This window comes from Pseudophryne corroboree, chromosome 5, assembly GCF_028390025.1.
Source record: "Pseudophryne corroboree isolate aPseCor3 chromosome 5, aPseCor3.hap2, whole genome shotgun sequence".
In the NCBI taxonomy this organism is placed as follows: domain Eukaryota; kingdom Metazoa; phylum Chordata; class Amphibia; order Anura; family Myobatrachidae; genus Pseudophryne; species Pseudophryne corroboree.
The window spans coordinates 336,715,390-336,741,819 of record NC_086448.1 but is presented as its reverse complement, the minus strand read 5'-3'; the positions used below and the strand labels follow the sequence as shown (position 1 = coordinate 336,741,819).

At 49.3% G+C, this 26,430-nt stretch overlaps 1 long non-coding RNA gene across 1 annotated transcript in view; it reads right to left on the bottom strand.

Moving 5' to 3' along the window:
- Positions 1–26,430, bottom strand: part of LOC134929042 (uncharacterized) — a 41,255-nt gene that overhangs the window by 5,086 nt on the left and 9,739 nt on the right. The gene's annotated exons all lie outside the window — the stretch shown is intronic.

Here is a 26,430-nt window from a genome sequence, read left to right as displayed (position 1 = left end):
CAAACAAACAGCCGTGCAGGGCCTAACTCCAACCTAGTGTAACACACCTATACTAACTACAATGGCAGAGCCCTCAAACTAGCTCTGTGGGTGTGGTGCAACAAAACTAAACACAGACTTAACAAGCTTACACTTTGCCCTGCACGGTAACAACTACATCACAATACACAGTGCAAGCAACTACCACGGTGCTGTCCCTTTAAGTACCTGAATCAGAACACCAGGTAGTGGGGGCCGCACAGCTCACCCACCTCCCATACTCTGTCTTTCCAGGGACTCAGGCCGAGCGGGCCTGCCTGCCTAAACACCTTGGGGTGGACTGGGCCTAGTGCCACCTGTATTCACCTTCGGGGCAACTTCTTATTGCCTGTGGCTATTGCCCCCTATTTGCGCACGGGCCTGAGGCCAGACATTACCCACGGGCCTAGCGCCCGCCTAACTTGTCACCTGTTGAGTGACCTGGGCCTAGTGCCCAGGGTCACCTTATATCCCTAGCGGCCGCCAAACTGAACTAGGGCCTAATGCCCTCTAATGCCCCACAGGCCTATTGCCTGAATTGCCCACGGGCCTAATGCCCGCCTAACATGCACAGTTAAGGTGACTTGGGCCTAACGCCCAAACCACCAAACCAAATGGTAACCCAAACTCCTATCTGCGCCACAGGCCTAGTGCCTGAACTGTGCCCACGGGCCTAATGCCCGATCACCCGGTGGTCTAGGGAGGAGGGGGGAGTGCACCTTAGGAGGGCCTACCTGTGGTGGAGAAGGCTGCAGTGGGGAACTGCACAGCTCAATTGCTTTCCACCACTGCAGCGCTTCTCGGCCTGGATGGGCTCTTCTGCCACTGGCCCGTCCAGGCCAGCGCCGCCGCCGTCTCCTCTCCGCGTCCAGCCACCGCTGGACATCTTCTTCCAGGAGCCGGGCGTCTTCTGGCCTCTTCCGCGGCCACCGGAGCTCTTCCCGCGATGTCTACCTCCTCCTGACGCCGCCCGGATCTTCACCGCTCTTCGGCGCGGCTTTTTCTAACTTCGGCTCCCACCCGCCGTCTTCAGCGCTCTTCCGCGTGCTCTCCATCTTCGGCTCCCGCCCGGCGTCTGACATCAGACGCCGAGGGCAGGGCCTATGACGTGGTGAGCGCCGATTGGCTCGCCGCGCCTGCCTCTGATTGGCCGGCGCCCCGCGAGCCGCGATTGGCTCACGGACGGCGCAGGATTTGAAAAGCCGCGGGCGGCGCTTTCCATTGGCGGCCAAATTGGCGCCAAGCTTGAAGCGCTGCCGCGCCGCTGCCCATCGCCGCTTCTCGTCCGGTGCAGAGAACAGATACACAGTCCCTGCACCGGACACCATCCGCTGCTGCACAACCAGCGCTGGGGCAGCTTGTCCACCCGTGCGCTCCGCAGGGGACACAGATCCCCTGCACCATGCAGTGCTGATGTGCCCTGGGACACAGGGTACATCTCTACATAGCTAAAGAATAATCCAGGTTTGCCTCCATCACATATTTAAATGGTTAATGTCCAATCACGTTTCCCCGTGCACAGCTGAACCTTATACAGCAATATACTACATGTCCCATGGTTCCCTGCTATGCACAGACTTCCTGTATCACACCTTCCGTGTATACAGGGCACCATGGCAACACCGGAGATCCAAACGCAGTTGGATGCCAATTGCAGTTACATAATTTTCGTCCCGCATTCACACTGCGGCAGCTATTATTAAATAGAATCCAGTGCTTTAGTCCATCCTCATACTTTATTCTCTACCTGACATAAATCAGCATGCTATATTCTTTTTCTCTTAGTTTGCAGCAGTGTGGAACTCCTGCTGTTAGTTGTAGGATCCTGGCAGTGCTACGTCACTTCCGGTGACGCTGGTTAAGTTATCCTCCATTATATGTTTTTATTTTTATTTGCTGCCTGGAAAAGCTAAAATTTGGGCAATGAAAGTACTTCCTGTAAATCCTTTATCACCACCTTAAATGAGGTTCAATATTGAATTTATGGAAGGGCTGCTTGGCCAAGTGTTTCTTTCAGTGCCCCACTTTCTAAACAAGTTCCAAATCCTGTTGCACAATTTTGTTGTAGACTGTTACTTGGCCTCCAGTAATATTGTAATTACTTTTCATGAAAAACTGTGGTGTTTTAAGTTTCTACTCATGTCAACCTGCAAAGTCTAGAATTTGGATGGTATAAAACTGAACTAACCATGGCTTTACTGCTGCTAGTTGTAATGTCTACAGGAACCAGCAGATGAGCCAGAAGGCAGCATTATTGTCACTCTTTCTTTGTCCTTTATTATTTTCTTTAGAACTTTTGCTATCAGGAGTATGGATGACAACCCTAACTCAAATTAAATTGGCAATTAATAAAAAAAAAAAAAAAAGTATCCACAGTTGGTGCCTGTGTATCTGGCAAAATACCATGTCACATTGGCATTCTCTGATGTTGCAATGTCTACTTGCAGAAGACCCCTGCATTTCCACAATTCAAAGGAATATTGTGGCTCAAGAAATCCACTTATTTCTATGCTATATGAACTGACAATATACCTGAAAAACTGCTTTCTGCCCAAAGTAGAAAAATATGGATTTTTATCTTTATCTGTGGCCCCTTTATGGATGATATTGGACACAACTATTTGTCTAAATGGACTACCACATGTGGACCCACAATTCTTTTATGACATGTAAATAGGCTTTGTACTAGGCTTTTTGTTCACTCATACTTGAGGGAATGGCAGCTATATATCTTTGCTATTGACATTGTGTTATTAGATGTTCACAAGGGGCCCCATCCTTTCTTTATGACGGGTGTAGTATGAGTGGCCGGGATCCTGGGGGCTAGCATACCAGCGTTGGGATCCCGACCGCCGGCATACCGACAGCTGGGCAAGCGCTAATGAGCCTATTGCGGGCTTGCTGCGCTCGCCACGCTGCGGGCACGGTGGCGCGCTACAAATGCCACACTATTTATTCTCCCTCCAGGGGGGTCGTGGACCCCCAAGAGGGAGAATGTGTGTCAGCATGCCGGCTGTCGGGATCCCGGCGCCGGTATGCTGCTCGCCAGGATCCCGGCCGGCGGTATACTGAAGACCACCCCTATATGACATCTTATGTGATAACACACTGTATTTATGATCTGCAGTCAGTCTTGTCATGTTCAGTGACCACCAGTGTAAGACTTCTCTACCTTTTTTTGTAGTAACAATAGTCAACTCTGGCTTGATTCTGATCAAGGTTGGTCGGTTGTGCATAGCCAAAAGGACGTGGCCATTCCTTCCCTCTTGCTGGCAGAAGCATATCCTTGATGCACTTGCAGAGGTGCCGAGAGAGGGGGAGGGGGGGGGGGGATAGGTACTAATTATCCAAGCCCAAGCCTGTTAGAGGAGCATGGTGTTGGCCCTGACCAGCTGCTGAATGGACAAATGTCCCCCGAAGCAACTCATATTTTACATTGTTTTTTTTCTATCTGGATGGGGTGTGGCCACCCCTCAATGATTTGACAACGTCTCCTTCATTACCCAGGCCCCATGGCTGCCTCAACAGCCCTGTGCACCTTATTGGTCTATGCAACGTTCCAATGGATTACCTCGGATCAAGATGGAACAAAAGTACAAGTAATAGAGGGATACCACTACACTACAGGTCCTTACTCCTTGTAATGGATTTTATGCTAATCTAATTGAATCCCTATTTGCTTTGCTGGTGGGATTCAAAGAACCCTCCAATGCGCCGATTTGTAAATCCAGTGGTTTGGATGTCAAAACAGCTAGTAATGCGCACCAATTTCAAATGACTGCATCACACGAATCTTCGTAAATGTAGCCTGGTCATCAATATCCATTTATTAACAGATAGCCTTTAATTAACAAAGTGTCTCTTAAACCCATATTAAATTTGGAGCATTAGGAAGATGAAGTTAAGCAATCATCGCATAAGATTAACATGAAGAAAGGAAAAGCTTTTTTGTAAAACAAAAAAAACAAAAAAAAACATTCAGCTGTCTCTGCTCCTCAGAAATGCAGCTAGTGCAACTTTTAATTTATTTTTTTTTTTTAATAAAAAGTTGCACTAGCTCCATTTCTGAGGAGCTGCATTTTTTTTTTTTTTATAAACTTTCAGACAGCTTTTGGTTACAAAAAGGGGACAGAGTTGAGAAAATTTCCCACTAGACCTTTTACTTATTTTATAGCTGTCACAAAATAGATGTCACAATAAATATCCAAAGAGATTAGTGTATAAGTTATTAACCAAATACAGTACCTCCATCATTTTTTTTGATACCTCATATACAGTGCATCCGGAAAGTATTCACAACGCTTCACTTTTTCCGCATTTTGTTATGTTACAGCCTTATTCCAAAATAGAATAAATTCATTTTTGTCCTCAAAATTCAACACACAATACTCCATAATGACAACGTGAAAAGAAGTTTGAGATTTTTGTGAATGTATTAAATATAAAAAACTAAGACATCACATGTACATGAGCAGGGACGGATTGGGAACAAAAAGTGGCCCTGGAAAAACTTGTACTAGTGGCCCCACATGGTTAGCACCAGAGGTGTAAGGTCTAGCCATGGGCCATGGCAGCAGCACCCTCCCCCCAAGACTTTCCAGATAGTGGGCATGTCCAGCATCAAGGGGGAAGTTAAAAAGAAATAAAATTAAATATTATGGGCACATTATATGAAACACCTTCAGAATTTAGGAAACTATATCATTCTTTAGAAAGATACATTTTCTTGCTTATTACACCAACCGTATCCCAATCACTATTCACTCAATCTTATATGTCAGCCAAGCAGGCAGACAGAGTATACACTAGATCATCTGCAATCACAGGCTAAGTGGCAAAGTAATTTTCATATATGCAAAGTATTTTACATCTTATTCATTATGTCTATAAAAAGGACCACATGTCCTCAAATAAAACAGGCCCCACGGGTGCGTTGGCCCACCAGGAATCTTCCCTGTGAACCCTATGGCCAATCCGCCTCTGTACATGAGTATTCACAGCCTTTGCCATACAGCTCAAAATTGAGCTCAGGTGCATCCTGTTTCCACTGATCATCCTTGAGATGTTCCTACAGCTTAGCGTCCATCTGTGGTAAAATCAGTTAATTGGACATGATTTGGAAAGGCAAACACCTGTCTATATAAAAGGTCCCACACTTGACAGTGCATGTCTGAGCACAACCCAAGCATGAAGTCTGTAGACCTCGAGGCACAAATCTGGGGAAGGGTACAGAAAACTACCTGCTGCTTTGAAGGTCCCAATGAGCACAGTGGCCTCCATCCGTAAATGGAAGAAGTTCGGAACCACCAGGACTCTTCCTAGAGCTGGCTGGCCGTCTAAACTGAGTGATCGGGGGAGAAGGGCCCTAGTCAGGGAGGTGACCAAGAACCTGGTCACTTTGTCAGAGCTACAGCATTCCTCTGTGGAGAGAGGAGAACCTTCCAGAAGGACAACCATCTCTGCTTCAGTCCACCAATCAGGCCTGTATGGTAGAGTGGCCAGATGAAAGCCAATCCTTAGAAAAAAGCACATGACAGCCCACCTGGAGTTTGTCAAAATGCACCTGAAGGACTCTCAGACCATGCAAAACAAAATTCTCTGGTCTGATGAGACAAAGATTGAACTCTTTGGCGTGAATGCCAGGCGTCATGTTTGGAGGAAACCAGGCACCGCTCATCACCAGGCCCAGCGCTACCCACTCAGCGAAGGGATGCAATGCAGGGAGACGCTAGGTTGGACAGGCAGCGTCGCCGCCAGCATGAAAAGCCCACTCCCCTCACCTGTGAGACAGCGGCTGTGTACAGATCCGAAGACGGGGTGGAGCTACACGGGGTGGAGAGGGCAGAGCTACACGGGATGGAGGGGCAGAGCTACCTGGGATGGAGGGGCAGAGCTACACGGACCAGGCTGCAGTACAGTGGGAGAGTAATTACAGTGGCGGCCAGCCAGACTTGGGTAAGTGGAGGGTGAGAGAGAAATAAATGTATGTATGTATGTATGTATGTATGGGTGGTGTATGGTGGGGGTGTGTGAGGTGTGTGCGCGCTTTATGGATGCTGCCTTCTACTGGGGTCCATTACACGTAAGGACCAGAGGCAGAACTACCGCCAGTGCAACCAGTGCGTTGCACTGGGGCCCGACACTGTCCAGGGGCCCAAAGCATGTAATGAGTCAAAACTGACTCATTACATGCCGCTGTGTGCTGCGAGCAACTGCTGCCCACGGCACACAGCTGCCCGGAGAGGAGAGGAGCGCACTGCAGCGGCCACGGGGGAAAAGGAGAAGGAGGGAGGTGGAGGAGGGAGCCGCAGCAGCGTTTTGTTACTAGTGGAGGTGCTGCTGCTGCTGTCCCTCTGCTTCACTATAGGCTTTCTTCCGAGAACAGCCTATAGTGAAGCAGAGGGGCAGAAGCAGCAGCGCCTCCACCAATAACACAGCGCTACTGCGGCTCCCTCCTCCACCTCCCTCCTCCTCCTCCTCCTCCTCCTTCTCTCCTGCCCGGGAATCGTCAGAAGCTGCACAGAGGAGCCTGAGCCAGCGGAGAGGGTAAGTATAATTCATTCTCTTTCTTTCTGTCTTTCTTGGGACTGTCTGCCGCAATGTGTAAAAAGGGGGACGCCGCCTGCCGTAATGTGTAAAAAGCGGCACGCCGTCTGCCGCTAGGTTTAACAAGGGCACGCCGTCTGCCGCTAGGTTTAACAAGGGGGACGCCGTCTGCCGCTAGGTTTAACAAGGGGGACGCCGTCTGCCGCTAGGTTTAACAAGGGGGACGCCGTCTGCCGCTAGGTTTAACAAGGGGGACGCCGTCTGCCGCTAGGTTTAACAAGGGGGACGCCGTCTGCCGCTAGGTTTAACAAGGGGGACGCCGTCTGCCGCTAGGTTTAACAAGGGGGACGCCGTCTGCCGCTAGGTTTAACAAGGGGGACGCCGTCTGCCGCTATGTGTAACAAGGGGGACGCCGTCTGCCGCTATGTGTAACAAGGGGGACGCCGTCTGCCGCTATGTGTAACAAGGGGGACGCCGTCTGCCGCTATGTGTAACAAGGGGGACGCCGTCTGCCGCTATGTGTAACAAGGGGGACGCCGTCTGCCGCTATGTGTAACAAGGGGGACGCCGTCTGCCGTTATGTGTAACAAGGGGGACGCTGTCTGCCGTAATGTATAAAAATAAGAATTTACTTACCGATAATTCTATTTCTCGGAGTCCGTAGTGGATGCTGGGGTTCCTGAAAGGACCATGGGGAATAGCGGCTCCGCAGGAGACAGGGCACAAAAAGTAAAGCTTTCCGATCAGGTGGTGTGCACTGGCTCCTCCCCCTATGACCCTCCTCCAGACTCCAGTTAGGTACTGTGCCCGGACGAGCGTACACAATAAGGGAGGAATTTTGAATCCCGGGTAAGACTCATACCAGCCACACCAATCACACTGTACAACCTGTGATCTGAACCCAGTTAACAGTATGATAACAGCGGAGCCTCTGAAAAGATGGCTCACAACAACAATAACCCGATTTAGTTAGCAATAACTATGTACAAGTATTGCAGATAATCCGCACTTGGGATGGGCGCCCAGCATCCACTACGGACTCCGAGAAATAGAATTATCGGTAAGTAAATTCTTATTTTCTCTATCGTCCTTGTGGATGCTGGGGTTCCTGAAAGGACCATGGGGATTATACCAAAGCTCCCAAACGGGCGGGAGAGTGCGGATGACTCTGCAGCACCGAATGAGAGAACTCCAGGTCCTCTTTTGCCAGGGTATCAAATTTGTAGAATTTTACAAACGTTTTCTTCCCCGACCACGTAGCTGCTCGGCAAAGTTGTAATGCCGAGACCCCTCGGGCAGCCGCCCAAGATGAGCCCACCTTCCTTGTGGAATGGGCCTTAACAGATTTAGACTGTGGCAGGCCTGCCACAGAATGTGCAAGTTGAATTGTGCTACCAATCCCACGAGCAATCGACTGCTTAGAAGCAGAAGCACCCAGCATTGTTGGGTGCATACAGGATAAACAGCAAGTCAGATTTCCTGACTCCAGCCAACCTGGAAACTATATTTTCAGGGCCCTGATAACATCCAGCAACTTGGAGTCCTCCAAGTCCCTAGTAGCCGCAGGTACCACAATAAGCTGGTTCAGGTGAAACGCTGACACCACCTTAAGGAGAAACTGGGGACGAGTCCGCAGCTTTGCTCTGTCCGAATGGACAATCAGATATGGCTTTGTGAGATAAAGCCGCCAATTCTGACACTCGCCTGGCCGAGGCCAGGACCAACAGCATGGTCATTTTCCATGTGAGATATATCAAATCCACAGATTTGAGTTGTTTAAACCAATGTGATTTTTTTTTAGGAATCCCAAAACTACGTTGAGATCGCCCAGTGCCACTGGAGACATCAAAGGGGCTGTATATGCAGTACTCCCTTAACAACTTCTGGACTTCAGGAACTGAAGCCAATTTCTTTCTGGAAGAAAATCAACAGGCCGAAATTTGAACCTTAATGGACCCAATTTGAGACCCATAGACACTCCTGTTTGCAGGAAATGTAGAAATTAACCTAGTTGAAATTCTTCCGTGGAGCCTTCCTGGACTCACACCCTGGCACATATTTTCACCTAAGTGGTGATAATGTTGTGCGGTCACCTCCTTCCTGGCTCTGACCAGGGTAGGGATGACCTCTTCCGGAATGCCTCTTTCCCTTAGGATCCGGCGTTCACCCGCCTTGGCGTCAACGCAGCTGCGGTAAGTCCCGGAACAGACACGGTTCTTGCCGAATCAAGACCCTTCTTAGTATCTCTTGAAGTTCCGGGAACCAAGTCCTTCTTGGCCAAACCGGAGCCACGAGTATAGTTCTTACTCCTCTCCTTCCTATCATTTTCAATACATTGGGTATGAAAAGCAGAGGATGGAACACATACACCGACTGGTACACCGACGGTGTTACCAGAGCGTCCCAGCTATTGCCTGAGTGTCTCTTGACCTGGCGCTTCAGGTGGGACGCCATCATAACCACCTTTGGTCTTTCCCAACGGTTTACAATCATGTGGAAACTTCCAGATTAAGTTTCCACTTTTCCGGGTGGAATTCATTTATGCTGAGGAAATCTTCCCAGTTGCCCACTCCCGGAATGAACACTGCTGACAGTGTTATCACATGATTTTCCGCCCAGCGAAGAATCCTTGCTGTCATTGCCCTCCTGCTTCTTGTGTCGCCCCGTCTGATAACGTGGGCGACCGCCATGATGATGTCCTACTGGATCAGCACCGGTTGACTTTGAAGCAGGAGTCTTCCTAGGCTCAGAGCATTGTAAATTGCCCTTAGCTCCAGTATATTCATGTGGAGAGAAGTCTCCAGACTTGACCACACTTCCTTGGAAATTTTTTCCCTGTGTGACTACTCCCCAGCCTCTCAGGCTGGTATCCGTGGTCCCCAGAACACAGTCCTGAATGCTGAGTGTGCTGCCCTCTAAAAGATGAGCACTCTGCAGCCCCCACAGAAGAGACACCCTTGTCCTTGGAGACAGGATTATCCGCTGATGCATCTGAAAATGCGATCCGGACCATTCGTCCAGCAAATCCCCTGAGATCTGCCGAATGGAATCGCTTCGTAAGAAGCCACCATTTTTCCCAGGACTCCTGTGCATTGATGCACTGATACTTGGCCTGGTTTTAGGAGGTTTCTGACTAGGTCGAATAACTCCTTGGCTTTTTCCTCCCGGAGGAACACCTTTTTCTGGACTATGCCCAGAATCATTCCTAGGAACAGCAGACGTATCGTCGGAAAACAGCTGCGATTCTTGGAATATTTAGAATCCAGTCGTGCTGTCGTAGAACTACTTTAGATAGTGCTCTTCCGACCTCCAACTGTTCTCTGGAACTTGCCCTTTTCAGGATATCGTCCAAGTAAGGGATAATTTAGATGCCTTTTTTCTTTGAAGAAACATCTTTTCGGCCATTACCTTGGTAAAAGGCCCGGGGTGCCGTGGATAATTCAAACGGCATCGTCTGAAACTGATATTGACAGTTCTGTACCACGAACCAGAGGTACCCTTGTTGAGAAGGGCAAATTTGAAACTGGAGGTAATCCTTGATGTCCAGGGACACCATATAGTCCCCTTTTTTCCGGTTCGCTATCACTGCTCTGAGTGACTCCATCTCGATTTGAACCTTTTATGTAAGTGTTCAAAGATTTCAGTTTAGACTATGTCTCACCAAGCCGTCTGGCTTCAGTACCACAATATAGTGTGGAAAAATAATACCCTTTTCCTTGTTGTAGGAGGGGTACTTTGATTATCACCTGCTGGATATACAGCTTGTGAATTGTTTCCAATGCTGCCTCCCTGTCGGAGGGAGCCGTTGGTAAAGCAGACTTCAGAAACCTGCGAGGAGAAGATGTCTCGACTCTCCAATCTGTACCCCTGGGATAATACTTGTACTATCTAGGGGTCAACCTGCGAGTGATCCCACTGCGCGCTGAGACTCTTGAGACTACCCCCCCACCTTGAGTCCGCTTGCATGGCCCCAGCGTCATGCTGAGGACTTGGCAGACGCGGTGGAGGGCTTCTTTTCCTGGGAAGGGGCTGCCTGCTGCAGTCTACTTCCCTTACCTCTATGTCTGGGCAGATATGACTGGCCTTTTGCCTGCATGCCCTCATGGGAAAGGAAGGATTGAGGCTGAAAAGACGGTGTCTTTTTCAGCTGAGATGTAACTTGGGGTAAAAAGGTTGGATTTCCCAGCTGTTGCCGTGGTCCCCAGGTCCGATGGACCGACCCCAACTAACTCCTTCCCTTTATACGGCAATACTTCCATGTGCCGTATGGGATCTGTATCACCTGACCACTGTCGTGTCCATGACATCTTCTGGGTGATATGGACAACGTACTTATCTTGATGCCAGAGAGCAAATATCCCTCTGTGCATCTCACGTACATATATATAGAATGCATCCTATTAAATGCTCTATATGAATAAAATATTTTCAGTCAGGGAATCCGACCAAGCCAACCCAGCACTGCATCTCCAGGCTGATGGCGATCGCTGGTCGCAGTATAACCACCGTATGTGTGTATATACTTTTTAGGATATCTTTCCAGCTTCCTATCAGCTGGCTCCTTGAGGGCGGCCGTATCTGGAGACGGTAACGCCACTTGATAAGTGTGTGAGCGCCTTATCACCCTAAGGGGTGTTTCCCAACGCGCCCTAATTTCTGGCGGGAAAGGGTATAACGCCAATATTTGCTATCGGGGTAACCCCACGCATCATCACACACTTCATTTTATTTTATCTGATTCAGGAAAAACTACAGGTAGTTTTTTCACTCCCACATAATACCCTTTTTTGTGGTACTTGTAGTATCAGAAATATGCAACACCTCCTTCATTGCCCTTAACGTGTGGCCCTAATGAGAAATACGTTTGTTTATTCACCGTCGACACTGGATTCAGTGTCCGTGTCTACCGACTGAGGTAAATGGGCGTTTTTAACGCCCCTGACGGTGTTTCTGAGACGCCTGGACCGGTACTAATAGTTTGTCGGCCGTCTCACGTCGTCAACCGACCTTGCAGCGTGTTGACATTCTCACGTAATTCCCTAAATAAGCCATCCATTCCGGTGTCGACTCCCTAGAGAGTGACATCACCATTACAGGCAATTTCTCCGCCTCCTCACCAACATCGTCCTCATACATGTCGACACACACGTACCGACACACAGCACACACACCGGGAATGCTCTGACAGAGGACAGGACCCACACTAGCCCTTTGGGGAGACAGAGGGAGAGTTTGCCAGCACACACCAAAACGCTATAATTATATAGGGACAACCTTATATAAGTGTTTTCCCTTATAGCATCTTTATATATATCTCAATATCGCCAAAATCAGTGCCCCCCCTCTCTGTTTTAACCCTGTTTCTGTAGTGCAGTGCAGGGGAGAGCCTGGGAGCCTTCTCTCCAGGCTTTCTGTGAGAGAAAATGGCGCTGTGTGCTGAGGAGATAGGCCCCGCCCCTTTTTCGGCGGGCTCGTCTCCCGCTATTTAGTGAATCTTGGCAGGGGTTAAATATCTCCATATAGCCTCTGGGGGCTATATGTGAGGTATTTTTCGCCAAAAAAGGTTTTCATTTGCCTCCCAGGGCGCCCCCCTCCCAGCGCCCTGCACCCTCAGTGACTGCCGTGTGAAGTGTGCTGAGAGGAAAATGGCGCACAGCTGCAGTGCTGTGCGCTACCTTTAGAAGACTGCAGGAGTCTTCAGCCGCCGATTCTGGACCTCTTCTTACTTCAGCATCTGCAAGGGGGCCGGCGGCGCGGCTCCGGTGACCATCCAGGCTGTACCTGTGATCGTCCCTCTGGAGCTGATGTCCAGTAGCCAAGAAGCCAATCCATCCTGCACGCAGGTGAGTTCACTCCTTCTCCCCTAAGTCCCTCGTTGCAGTGATCCTGTTGCCAGCAGGACTCACTGTAAAATAAAAAACCTAAGCTAAACTTTCTCTAAGCAGCTCTTTAGGAGAGCCACCTAGATTGCACCCTTCTCGTCCGGGCACAAAAATCTAACTGGAGTCTGGAGGAGGGTCATAGGGGGAGGAGCCAGTGCACACCACCTGATCGGAAAGCTTTACTTTTTGTGCCCTGTCTCCTGCGGAGCCGCTATTCCCCATGGTCCTTTCAGGAACCCCAGCATCCACAAGGACGATAGAGAAAAGGGGAATCTGTCTGCCGTAAGGTGTAAAAGGGTCTCTACCTGGTGTAGTGGTGCTACTGTGCGGCGTAATTTGAATAATGGAGACTACTGTGCACCGTTTTATGAATTGGTATTATTTTGTGGCCACACCCCTTCCCCACGAAGCCACGCCACTATATATTTTTGCCCCTGTTTTGCATGCAGGGGTGGGGCTCCGATGCAGTTTCTTGCACACAGTGCTAAAATGACTAGTTACGGCACTGTTGCTAGGTATCCATTTCTCTGGCCCTGAGCAGGTCCCCCTCACCAGATCCTCTCCAGGGGTGAGGGGGTGGACTTGGATGGGATGGTGTGGGGGGTCCAAAGCATTTTGTTGCACCTGGGCCCACAGCTCGCTAGTTCCGCCACTGGTAAGGACGCTACTACTGGGGGGGCATTACATGTAAGAACGCTACTTCCGGGGGTACATTACATGTAAGAACGCTACTACTACTACTGTGCAGACATTACATGTAAGGATGACACTACTACTTGGGGGACATTACATGCAAGAACGCTACTAATGGGAGAAATTACATGCAAGGACGCCAATACTGGGGCAGGGGGCATTACATGTAAGGACGCTACTACTACTACTGGGGGACATTACATGTAATGATGCTACTACTACCGGGGGGACAATACATGCAAGGACGCTAATACTGGGGCGGGGGGCATTACATGTAAGGACGCTAATACTACTGGGGGGCATTACATGTAAGGACATTACATGTAAGGATGATACTACTTATGTATAACAACGCTACTACTGGGTGAGGGGGCATTACGTATAAGGACACTACTATTACTGGGGGGCATTACGTATAATGACCTACTACTACTAGGGGGACATTACATATAAGGATGCTACTACTGGGGGGAGCATTACGTATAAGGACGCCAATACTACTCGGGGGGCATTATGTATAAGGATGCAACTACTAATGGGTGGAGGAATTACGTATAAGGATGCTACCACTACTGGGGGGCATTACATATAAGAATGCTACCACTACTGGGGGTATTATGTGTAAGCGTCACTACTACCATGGGCATTCTGTGTATAAGCGTCACTACTACCGTGGGCATTCTGTATATAAGCAGCACTACTACCATGGGCATTCTGTGTATAAGCGTCACTACTACCGTGGGCATTCTGTATATAAGCAGCACTACTACCATGGGCATTCTCTGTATAAGTGGCACTACTACCAGGGCCATTATGTGTATAAACAGCATACTATGAGCATTATGTATAAGGGGTGCTACTACTGTGGGTATTATGTGTATAAGCGGCACTACTACTGTGGGCATTATATGTATAAGCAGCACTACTACTGGGGGCATTATGTGAATGAGCAGCACTACTACATGCGGTGTAATGTGAATAAGATTGCGCTACTGTGTGGCATAATTTTAAATGGCGGGGGTACTATTGTGTAACCCAGAGGTGGAATGACCGCCAGTGCAACCAGTGCATTGCACTGGGGCCCGACACTGTCCAGGGGCCCAAAGCATGTAATGAGTAAAACAGACTCATTACATGCTGCTGTGAGCTGCAGGCAACCGCTGCCCACAGCACACAGCAGCCCGGAGAGGAGCGCAGCAGACAAGGGTGGGGGGGGGGGGGGGCGCTAGGTGGATGAGGAGGGAGGTGGAGGAGGGAGCAGCAGCAGCGCTGTGTTATAAGTTGAGGCGCTGCTGCTGCTGCTGCTGTCTCTCTGCTTCACCATAGGCTGTCTTCCGACGCTGTGAAGCGCATCCCAGCGGCGGAGAACAGTCTATGGTGAAGGACTGGGACAGCAGCAGCAGCACCTCCACCAATAACACAGCGCTGCTGCGGCTCCCTCCTCCTCCTTCTCTCCTGCCCGGTAATCGGGATGTCTGCCAGAAGCTGCACCGAGGAGCCTAAGCCAGCGGAGACCAAGTATAATTCTCTCTCTCTGTGCAGAAAGGGGGACACTGTCTGCCGTAATGTGTAAAAAGGGCACGCTGCCTGCCGTAATGTGTAACGAGGGGGACGCTGTCTGCCGTAATGTGTAACAAGGGGAATCTGTCCGCTGTAAGGTGTAAAAGGGTCTCTACCTGGTGTAGTGGTGCTACTGTGCTGCGTAATTTGAATAATGGAGACTACTGTGCACCGTTTTATGAATTGGTATTATTTTGTGGCCACACCCCTTCCCCATGAAGCCACGCCCCTATACAGCGCGCACTGCCCCCGTTTTGCATGCAGGGGTGGGGCTCCGATGCCGTTTCTTGCACACAGTGCTAAAATGTCTAGTTACGGCACTGTTGCTAGATATCCATTTATCTGGCCCTGAGCAGGACCCCCTCACCAGATCCTCTCCAGGGGTGAGGGGGTGGACTTGGATGGGATGAGGGGGGTAGGGGGCCCAAAGCATTTTGTCGCACCTGGGCCCACCGCTCGCTAGTTCCGCCACTGGTGTAACCACACCCCTTCCTTGTGAGACCACACGCCTGATTCTTTGTGAAATATGGGAGGGCACAAATGTATACCCTGCAGGGGGCACCGGCCCTGACCAGGTCAATACTATCCCTATAGGCGTGCCTGGTGCGCACAGGCACCCCCTAATGTCCTACACCCCCCACACTCCACGCCTGCGATAAGCCGCTGATCTCAGCCTGCTGCACTGACCAACTGTGCTGCTGCGCCTACTGGCCGCCGCCACGCACCTGCTGCTGTCACTAATGGCTGCCCAGCGGCCACAGAGGGCGGGATTGAGGTCACGTTCCGCCTCCCGCCCGCGCTCACCAGTCTCCTCAGCTATTTCCCTTCTCATGGGGCTGGACAAGTCGAATGCAGCGTCTCCTCTCCTGTCTGCAAGTATGAGACGCATGTCAGGGGTGCCGGCGGTAGTGGCTGGTCCGATGTGGGTGTATCGGTACGCGGGCGGCTTTAACTAGAGATGCTGGCCAGACGGTGGCTATGTTTTATTTTTTTGTGAAAGATATGTGTGTGTACAGTATGTATAGGGTCTGCTGTGTATCTGTATGCTACTCTGTGTGTCTAATGTATATGCATGTTGTGTACTACTGCTATATTAGGTATGCGTATGTATACTATTACTGTATATGAGGTGTGTGTGTGTGTATATATATATATATATATATATATATATATATACACACACACACACACACACAATATATATATATATACATATACATACATACAGATGTGTCCACATACATCTTTGCTATATCCCGCCATATATAGCACAGTCTTGCATGCCACAGACTCAGAGATTTAGCCATGCCTTGTGATTTTTCTCAATTTGCTTCTTTAATATGTTACTTTATACATATTCTATTATGGCAAACAAAAACTTTAAAGTTCATTCACTCGCAACTTGTGAAAAACAGCTGAGCCGTGTTTTAAATGTTGTGCCAAATTTGAAAAAAAGCAAAGAGTACATACATAGTGTGTGTGTGTGTGTGTGTGTGTGTGTGTGTGTGTGTGTGTGTGTGTGTGTGTGTGTGTGTGTGTGTGTCAACTGCCCCTGTGCTGTGTCCTCTCTGTCCTGCAACTGCCACCCCAACATTACAGGCCCAACCCAGGCAGCGTTCCCTCTCAGGAGGAATCGGAGCCACCGCCGGAGCGGAGGACACAGCTGAGCGACCCTGAGACAGTTCAGCACTCAGCAGAGAGGGTAAGACACATTATGGATTATTTATATCCCTCAAAATATTTATTATTAATAATGTGTTATACTTTTATAATAACTGTGAGCATTGCAGGGGTATTATGTATATCTGGCACTGCTGGTCAGGTCATACTGTGTGACATAACGTGAGTTTTGGATCATACTGTGTGGTGTAACGTTAATTTCTCTTACGTCCTATAGGATGCTGGGGACTCCGTAAGGACCATGGGGTATAGACTGGCTCCGCAGGAGATATGGGCACTCTAAAGAACTTTTAGTATGGGTGTGCACTGGCTCCTCCCTCTATGCCCCTCCTCCAGACCTTAGTTAGATTCTGTGCCCAGAGGAGAATGGGTGCTCTACAGGGGAGCTCTACTGAGTTTCTCTGATAAAAGAATTTTGTTAGGTTTTTTTATTTTCAGGGAGCACTGCTGGCAACCGGCTCCCTGCATCGTGGGACTGAGGGGAGAGAAGCAGACCTACTTAAAATGATAGGCTCTGCTTCTTAGGCTACTGGACACCATTAGTTCCAGAGGGATCGGAACGCAGGTCTCCCCCTGCCGTTCGTCTCAGAGCCGCGCCGCCGTCCTCCTCGCAGAGCCGGAAGATAGAAGCCGGGTGAGTTTAACGAAGAAAGAAGATTTCTAAGGCGGCAGAAGACTTCAGATTTTCACTGAGGTAAGCGCGCAGCGGTAACGCTGCGCGCCATTGCTCCCACAAGTTAAACACATGGCAGGCACTGATACTATTTTTCTGGGCATGTTAGATACATATGGGCTGCGGTGTCAGTGAATATGTTCATCCCCTCCGCCATTGTTTGTGAATTTGAGCGGGACCGAAGCCGCCACTAGAGGGGGCAGAGCTTGGTCGTACAGCACTAACCAGCGCCTTTTTCTCCACAGTGTGCTGAAGAGAAGCTGTCTCCCCGGACTCTCCCTGCAGAACGGTGATACAGGGCTGAAAAAGAGGAGGAGGGGGGGGGGGGGGGGGGCACATTTTGGCGCAGTGAGTGTATTACACGATTGACTTAATATAAAAGCGCTAAATCTGGCAATTGTTTCCAGTGTCAGTTGGCGCTAAGTTTGTGCTGGCACACTCTCTGTCTCTCCAAAGGGCCTTGTTGGGGAACTGTCCCCTTATAGATATAGCCGTGTGTGTGTGTGTGTGTGTGTGTGTGTGTGTGTGTGTGTGTGTGTGTGTGTGTGTGTGGGTACGCGTGTGTCGCCATGTCTGAAGCAGAAGGCTCATCCAAGGAGAAGGTGGAGCAGATGATTGTGGTGTCTCCGTCGGCAACGCCGACTCATGATTGGTAAGATATGTGGAATATTTTAAATGCTAATTTGACCTTATTACATAAGAGAATGGACAAAGCGGAGTCCAAGGAAACAAAAGCGTCCCTTATCACAAATAGTAGACACTGATACCGACACGGATTCTGACTTCAGTGTCGACTACGATGAGGCAAGGTTGCACCTTAAGGTGGCCAAAAGTATTCATTATATGATTATGGCAATAAAAGATGTTTTACATATCACAGATGACCCCTCTGTCCCGGACTCGAGGGTGTGCATGTATAAGAAAAAAGAAACCTGAGGTAACGTTTCCTCCATCTCATGAACTGAACGAATTATTTGAAAAAGCTTGGGAAACTCCAGACAAAAAAAATGCAGATTCCCAAGAGGATCCTTATGGCGTATCCTTTCCCTGCAAACTTTTTTGCCTTTTGTTCCCCCACAGCAAAAGAAAACCCCACAATATCAGATGCAGTCCTTTCGGTCGCATAAGTCCAGAATAGGTCGGGGCTCCTCTTTCCTCGCCAGAGGTAAAGGTAGAGGTAAGAGAACACCTGCTTTGGTTAGTTCCCAGGAGCAGAAGTCCTCCCCGGCTTCTGCTAAATCCACCGCATGACGCTGGGGCTCCACGCAGGGAGTCCGCACCGGTGGGGGCACGTCTTCGACTCTTCAGCCAGGTCTGGGTCCTATCAGGCGTGGATCCTTGGGCATTGGAAATTGTATCCCAAGGTTACAAACTGGAGTTCGAAGAGGTGCCCCCTCGCCGATTTCTCATGTCGGCCTTGCCAACCTCCCCACCGGAGAGGGAAGTGGTATTAGATGCAATTCAAAAGCTGTGTCAACAGCAAGTGATTGTCAAAGTTCCCCTAGGCCAAAGGGGCAAAGGGTACTATTCAACAATGTTTGTGGTCCCGAAGCCGGATGGTTCGGTCAGACCAATTTTGAATCTAAAAATCACTAAACCTATACTTGAAATAGTTCAAATTCAATATGGAATCACTCCGGACTGTGATATCCAGTCTGGAAGCAGGGGATTTTATGGTGTCGCTGGACGTGAAGGATGCCTACCTTCATGTCCCCATATTTCCTCTTCATCAAGAATACCTGCGTTTCGTGGTACAGGACTGTCATTACCAGACGTTGCCGTTTGGGCTTTCCACGACCCTGAGGATTTTCACCAAGGTAATAGCGGAAATGATGGTGCTCCTGCGCAAGCAGGGTGTCACAATTATCCCGTACTTGGACGATCTCCTGATAAAGGCGAGATCAAGGGATCAATTGCTGAAAAGCGTGTCACTCTCCCTGAGAGTGTTACATCAACACGGTTGGATTCTCAATCTGCCAAAGTCACAGTTGCTTCCAACGACTCGACTATCATTCCTAGGCATGATTCTGGACACAGAACAAAAGTAGTTTTTCTACCAAAAGAAAAAGCCCAGGACATCCAGAACATGGTCAGGGACCTGCTAAAACCAAAAAGAGTGTATGTTCATCAATGCACTAGAGTTCTGGGAAAAATGGTGGCAGCCTATGAGGCCATTCCCTTCGAGGACGTTTCAGTGGGACCTTCTCGACAAGTGGTCGGGGTCCCATCTACACCTTCATCGAAAGATAAGCCTGTCCCCCAGGGCCAGGATGTGTCTCTCCTGTGGTGGCTGCAGAGTACTCACCTTCTAGAGGGTCGCAGGTTCGGCATTCAAGACTGGGTTCTGGTAACCACGGAAGCGAGCCTCCGAGGATGGGGAGCAGTCACAAAAGGAAGACATTTTCAGGGGGTATGGTCAAGCCAGGAGGCTTGTCTACACATCAACGTACTGGAATTGAGGGCCATATACAACGGCCTACGACAAGCAGAGTATCTTCTTCGTGACCTACCGGTTCTGATCCAATCAGACATCACAGCAGTGGCTCATGTAAACCGCCAAGGCAGGACAAGGAGCAGAGTGGCGATGGCAGAAGCCACCAGAATTCTGTGCTGGGCAGAAAATCACGTAAGCGTTCTGTCAGCAGTCTTCATACCGGGAGTGGACAACTGGGAAGCAGACTTCCTCAGCAGACACGATCTCCATCCAGGAGAGTGGGGACTTCATCAAGAGGTTTTTGCAGAGATAGCAAGTCTTTGGGGACTTCCTCAAATAGACATGATGGCGTCACGCCTCAACAAAAAGCTTCGGAAGTATTGTGCCAGGTCAAGGGACCCTCAGGCAGTAGCGGTAGACGCCCTAGTGACACCATGGGTGTTTCAGTCGGTCTATGTGTTCCCTCCTCTACCTCTCATCTCAAAAATGTTGAGAATCATAAGACGAAACAGAGTACAAGCAATACTCGTGGTTCCAGATTGGCCTCGTAGGGCCTGCTATTCGGATCTTCAGGAAATGCTCACAGAAGATCCGTTGCCTCTTCCTCTCTGGGAGGACCTGTTACAGCAGGGGCCTTGCATGTTCCAAGACTTACCGCGGTTGCGTTTGACGGCATGGCGGTTGAACACCGAATCCTAGCAGAGAGGTATTCTGGAAGAAGTTATCGGTACTCTGATAAAGGCTAGGAAGGAGGTAACGGCGAAGCATTATCACCATATCTGGAGGAAGTATGTATCTTGGTGTGAAACCAAGAATGCTCCTGCGGAAGGTTTCCATCTGGGCAGTTTTCTCCACTTCTTACAGACGGGAGTGGATATGGGCCTACAATTAAGCTCCATTAAGGTACAGATTTCGGCCCTATCTATATTTCTTCAAAAGGAATTGGCTTCTCTCACTGAAGTCCAAACTTTCGTGAAGGGAGTGCTGCACATCCAGCCTCTTTTTGTGCCACCAGTGGCACCATGGGACCTTAACATGGTGTTACAGTTCCTTAAATCACAATGGTTTGAACCTCTTAAAACGGTGGAATTAAAATTTCTCACCTGGAAGGTGGTTATGTTATTAGCCTTGGCATCTGCACGGCGGGTGTCGGAGTTGGCGGCCTTATCTCACAAGAGCCCCTACTTGATTTTTCATGTGGATAGAGAAGAATTGAGGACTCGTCCTCAATTTGTGCCTAAGGTGGTCTCTTTTCATTTGAACCAACCTATTGTGGTGCCTGTGGCTATGGGGACTTGGAGAATTCCAAGTCCCTGGATATGGTCAGGGCCTTAAAAATCTACGTACCCAGGACGGCTAGGGTTAGGAAAACAGAGGCTCTGTTTGTCCTGTATGCAGCCAACAAGATTGGCGCGCCTGCTTCTAAACAGACTATTGCTCGCTGGATCTGTAACACGATTCAGCAGGCTCATTCTACGGCTGGATTGCTGGTACCAAATTCGGTAAAGGCCCATACCACTAGGAAGGTGGGCTCTTCTTGGGCGGCTGCCCGAAGCATCTCGGCATTGCAGTTGTGCCGAGCTGCTACTTGGTCGGGTTCAAACACTTTTGCAAAATTCTACAAGTTTGATACCCTGGCTGATGAGGACCTTGCGTTTGCTCAATCGGTGCTGCAGAGTCATCCGCACTCTCCTGCCCGGTTTGGAGCTTTGGTATAAACCCCATGGTCCTTACGGAGTCCCCAGCATTCTCTAGGACGTAAGAGAAAATAAGATTTTAAACCTGACGGTAAATCTTTTTCTCCTAGTCCGTAGAGGATGCTGGGCGCCCGTCCCAGGGCGGACTAAATCTGCAAGACTTGTATATAGTTGTTGCTTACATACGAGTTATGTTACAGTTGGAATCGGTCTTTGACTGATACTGTTTTTTTCGTTCATACTGTTAACTAGTTGCGTATATTCTAAGTTATATGGTATGATTGGTGTGGGCTGGTATGAATCTTGCCCTTAGATTTACAAAATCCTTTCCTCATATTGTCCATCTCCTCTGGGCACAGTTTCTCTAACTGAAGTCTGGAGGAGGGGCATAGAGGGAGGAGCCAGTGCATACCCATACTAAAAGTTCTTCAGAGTGCCCATATCTCCTGCGGAGCCCGTCTATACCCCATGGTCCTTACGGAGTCCCCAGCATCCTCTACGGACTAGGAGAAAAAGATTTACCGGTAGGTTTAAAATCTTATTTTCAGCTCATACTGTATGTCATAAAGTTAATTTCGGCTCATACTGTGTGGCATAATGTGAGATTCATCTCCTACCGTGTGGTGTAATGTGAATTTTGTCTCATACTGTGTGGCATAATGTGAAGTTCGTCTCATACTGTGTGGTGTAATGTGAATTTTGGCTCATACCATGTGGCGTAATGTGAATTCTGTCTCAAACTGTGCGGCGTAATGTGAATTTTGGCTCATACTGTTTGGTGTAACGTGAATTTTTACTCATGCTGTGTGGCGTAATGTGAATAAGGGGCACTACTTTCAGTGGCTGGTGAGCATGGATACATTTGTGACAAATGCTGGTGTCCTGCAGAGGAAGGGTCTGATGGCAAAGAAAGAGGCAAATGTGGCTCTGATGGCACAAGTGTAAATTATAAACTTACTTATTTTACATACCTCTTACAGGCGGCCGGGATCATGATCCCGACAGTGGGATACCGACCTCCAGTATGCCGGCAGCGGAGCGAGCGCTAGAAAGCCCCTTGCGGGCTCACTGCACTGGCCACGCTGCGGGCACGGAGGCTCGCTGTGCTCACCGCAGGATCTATTCTCCCTCTGTGAGTGTTGTGGACACCCACAGAGGGAGAAAAGCCAGTGGCGCCGGTATTCCGACAGGCGGTCTCATGATCGCCTCCCATTTGGCTCAATAAATCACCTGTACTCTTCAGAGTGGCCCACTCAAAATTAGGGTGTAGTGCTGGGGGGGGGGGGGGGGTGCAAGGGGTGTGTGTGGGGTGGGGGGGGGGGGGGGGAGGGGGATGCATATGCACCTAGGCCCATCCCTCTCTAGTTCCGGCACTGGGTCAGGGATATATTGGGGAAGTGTAAGCAGTGATAGGGCACAGCGGCAGCTAGCACTCAGGGTTATGTCGTAGTGGACCGTCAGTACTGCCCGGTGGTCGCTCCATTATGTTTCATTTTTTTTCTCTGGGGTGTATTATATCTCCTTTATTATTAGGGAGAAATTAGATTAAACCATGTGATTTTACTGAGAGAATGTAAAATAGTTTTAGACATGTCCCTGGGTGATGCTAGACAGTAGACACGCCCAAAAGGTGGTGCTAGATATGCCCAAAAGGCAGTGCTAGACATGCCCCTCTGGGGGTGCACCCCCTAATAAAATTAGCTGCGCATGCCTATGACTTTCCCTACAGTGAAGCATGGTGGTAACAGCATCATGTTGTGGGGATGTTTTTCAGTGGCAGGAACTGGGAGACTAGTCAGGATAGAAGGAAAGATGAATGCAACAATGTGCAGAGATATCCTGGATGAAAACCTGCTCCAGAGCGCTCTTGACCTCAGACTGGGGCGACGGTTCATTTTTCAGCAGGACAACGACCCTAAGCACACAGATAGCAAAGGAGTGGCTTCAGAACAACTCTGTGAATGTCCTTGAGTGGCCCAGTCAGTGCCCAGACTTGAATCTGATTGAACATCTCTAGAAAGATCTGAAAATGGCTGTGCAACGACACTTCACATCCAACCTGATGGAGCTTGAGAGGTGCTGCAAAGAGGAATGGATGAAACTGCCCAAAGATAGGTGTGCCAAGCTTGTGGAATCAAATTCAAAAAGACTTGAGGCTGTAATTGCTGCCAAAGGTACATCAAAGTATTGAGTAAAGGCTGTGAATACTTATATACATGTGATTTCTTAGTTTTTCATTTTTAAAGAACAAAAATCTCAAAAAAAAAACCAACAACAACTTTTCACGTTGTCATTATGGGGTATTCGGTGTCGAATTTTGAGGGGAAAAAATTAATTTATTCCATATATAACAAAATGTGGAAAAAGTGAAGCACTGTGAATACTTTCCGGATGCACTGTAAAGTTTTGAGGGCTTGGTAGTGCTCCCCAGAGTCAGATAAGTAGTCAGATTATATGGAGAAAAAGAAAACTCTTGTGGGGTCACTCAGGGTTTTGGGAGGAAAAAAAAAAAGCACATAACAAAAAGGTGTTCAATATATTAACAGACCCTCCAACTGTACCTTTTTGGCAGGTGGTACAGTACCTTTTTTTTATGGTTTGTACCGATTTTTGGCTCTCCAAACTTCCATTGAAAGTATAGGAAAAGGGGCGTGACCATGCCCCCTTTACCCATGGCCACGCTCCATTTTTCAATTTGTACCGATTTTTGTGTGTAAAATGTTGGAGGGTATGTATTAAAAGCAACACATACTTTTGGCAGTACAAAATGTGTCCTGCAAGTCAAAATAAACAAATGTTTTGGATCTTAAACCTTAGTGATAGTAATTTTTACTTGTGTTCCATAAATATTTAGGAACCTCTAGGAGTGGACCCTAGATTTTGTACTATAAGGAAAGATCCTATAATTATCTCTCAGGGCTTAATGTAATAGGGTGCGATTTCAGAAAACGTGCAATTTTTATGGCAAATTCACACGTTTTCAGAAAATCGCAAATGTAATAGCTTTCGATTTGGTTTAAAATCATAAGTTTTTAACATATACAAATAAATCGCAAGTGAAAAACCGCATCCAGATGTTTTCCCATTGAAAACAATGAAAATGGCAACTGTAATAAGATGCGATTTTTACACATGCACACAAAACCTTACCAAAAATTGCCAGAATAATAGACCAGGTTTAGGGGCCTACTTATCACCATCCGCATCCAGGCTGCGGATGACGGGTGATAAAACCACCTAAACTCGCACTGCAATAATTGATAACATCGCAGGGATGTATCAATTATCGCATGCAGCTTGCAGTCAAGCTCTGTTCCTGCGATGACACTCCGCAGCATCATCAGGGTATTTTTGCATGCGCCTCCCCTGCCGACATCGCCACCCGGTCGACCCCCCTCTCCGTCGCGACTACCCCTGCACCGTGGATCCCCCACCAGCAGATCAATATACTCCCCTGTCCAGATAGCTGGTCCGCACACTGCTTCTGCTGGGCACCGGATCCTGTGTGCTGCAGTGAACCCCGCTGCTGTAAAGTGCGCTGCCGCTTTGTAGCGTCACTTTACTGCAGCGGGGTCACATTCCAGCACATGGGGAACCCGGCGCCTGACAGTGCTCAGCAGAGCGGCGGACACCGGTTGCCTGGACAGGCGAGTGTGGGTTTGATTGTTTTTTGGTTAGCAGTTGAGCAAAACCATGTGCACTGCAGGTGTGGCAGATATAACATGTGCAGAGAGAGTTAAGGGCCCTACAGACATGGCAATATGCCGCCGAGTTCCCCGACCGCCGATAAGGCAGACGGGCGACCCGGCGGCGGGGGGGGGGGGGGGCAGTGAAGTTTGTTCACTCCCCCCCATCACCCGGCTCCATTGAAGTGCAGGCAAATATGGACGAGATCGTCCATATTGGCCTGCATGCACAGCCGACGGGGAACCAGCGATGAACGCGCACGGGGCCACGCATCGTTCATCGATGGTGACTCCACACTGAAAGATATGAACGTTATCGCTGCCCTGCTACGGCCTTCGGCCGTCTGACATGCGCCGGCGCATGCGCAGTAGAGACCTGTTCACTCGGCTGCAATAAACAGCAGTGAGCGGGTCAGAATAACCCCCATGTTTTTCTTATCTGCTAACACATTTGCTGCTACGATCAACTCTGAATTACCCCCATGGTTTTGCCCAACTCATACCTCCCATCTTTAGCATCATCCAGGGAGGGACATCATCGCGCAGCAAAGGCATACGGCTGAATTTAGGGGGCGTGACCTAATGGAAAGGGGGCGTGACCTCATGGCAACTGCCGCTATCGCAAGCCACACCCCCATTTTTGTCACTATGGGGGCATGAACAGCGCTCAGAGAGCTGCTGCCCATGCCCCCTGTCCCTCTCTGCCTGGAATAGACGCTTTGCGCATGCGCACAGCATCTATTCACCGCAGCGAGTGACGGGGGTGGGGTGGAGGGGGGAATCTCCCAACTGCCTCCCCATCTGCGGGACACTGCGACCCACGAGTGGGACAGCGGGCCAGACCGTGAAAAAAATGGGACTGTCCCGCCAAAATCGGGCCAGTTGGGAGGTATGCCCAACTGCTAACATATTTGCTGCTGTGGTCAACTCTGAATTAGGCCCTATGTCTGTGTGCACAATATTAATGTCAATATCAGGGCCGGTCCTAGACCTTGTGGCGCCCAGGGTGAAAGTTTCCTTTGGCGCCTACACAATTATGACCTTTAGTGTCTGATGCCGCTATGCCGTGCGGTAAGTAATGACGTCAGGTGCACCAGTGGGAAGGGACAGGCGGCAGCGGTAGAGGCACCCCCAGGACTGCTGTGGCCGGGGCAAAAATCTTGTTTGCCCATGGCAAGAGCCGCTACTGGGCAATATGTACTATACACCATGGGTCACACAGGGTGGTCTTCAGGTTGCCGGCGGCCGGGCTCCCGGCGACCACCATACCGGCGCTGGAATCCCTACTGCTGGCATACCGACATCTTTTCTCCCTCTTGGGGGTCCACGAACCCCCTGGAGGGAGAATAGATAGCATGGCGTGTGCAGAGAGACCGCAAGGGGCTCATTTGCGCTCGCCCAGCTGTCGGTATGCCGGCAGTCGGGATTCCGGCGCTGGTATGCTGGTCACCAGGGCCCCGTACGCCGGCAAACCATAACCACACCATCCTGTCCATATTATAAACCTTTACTTTCAGAATACGAGCAGAAGCTGAAATCGCAATTATAATGTCAATTGTTA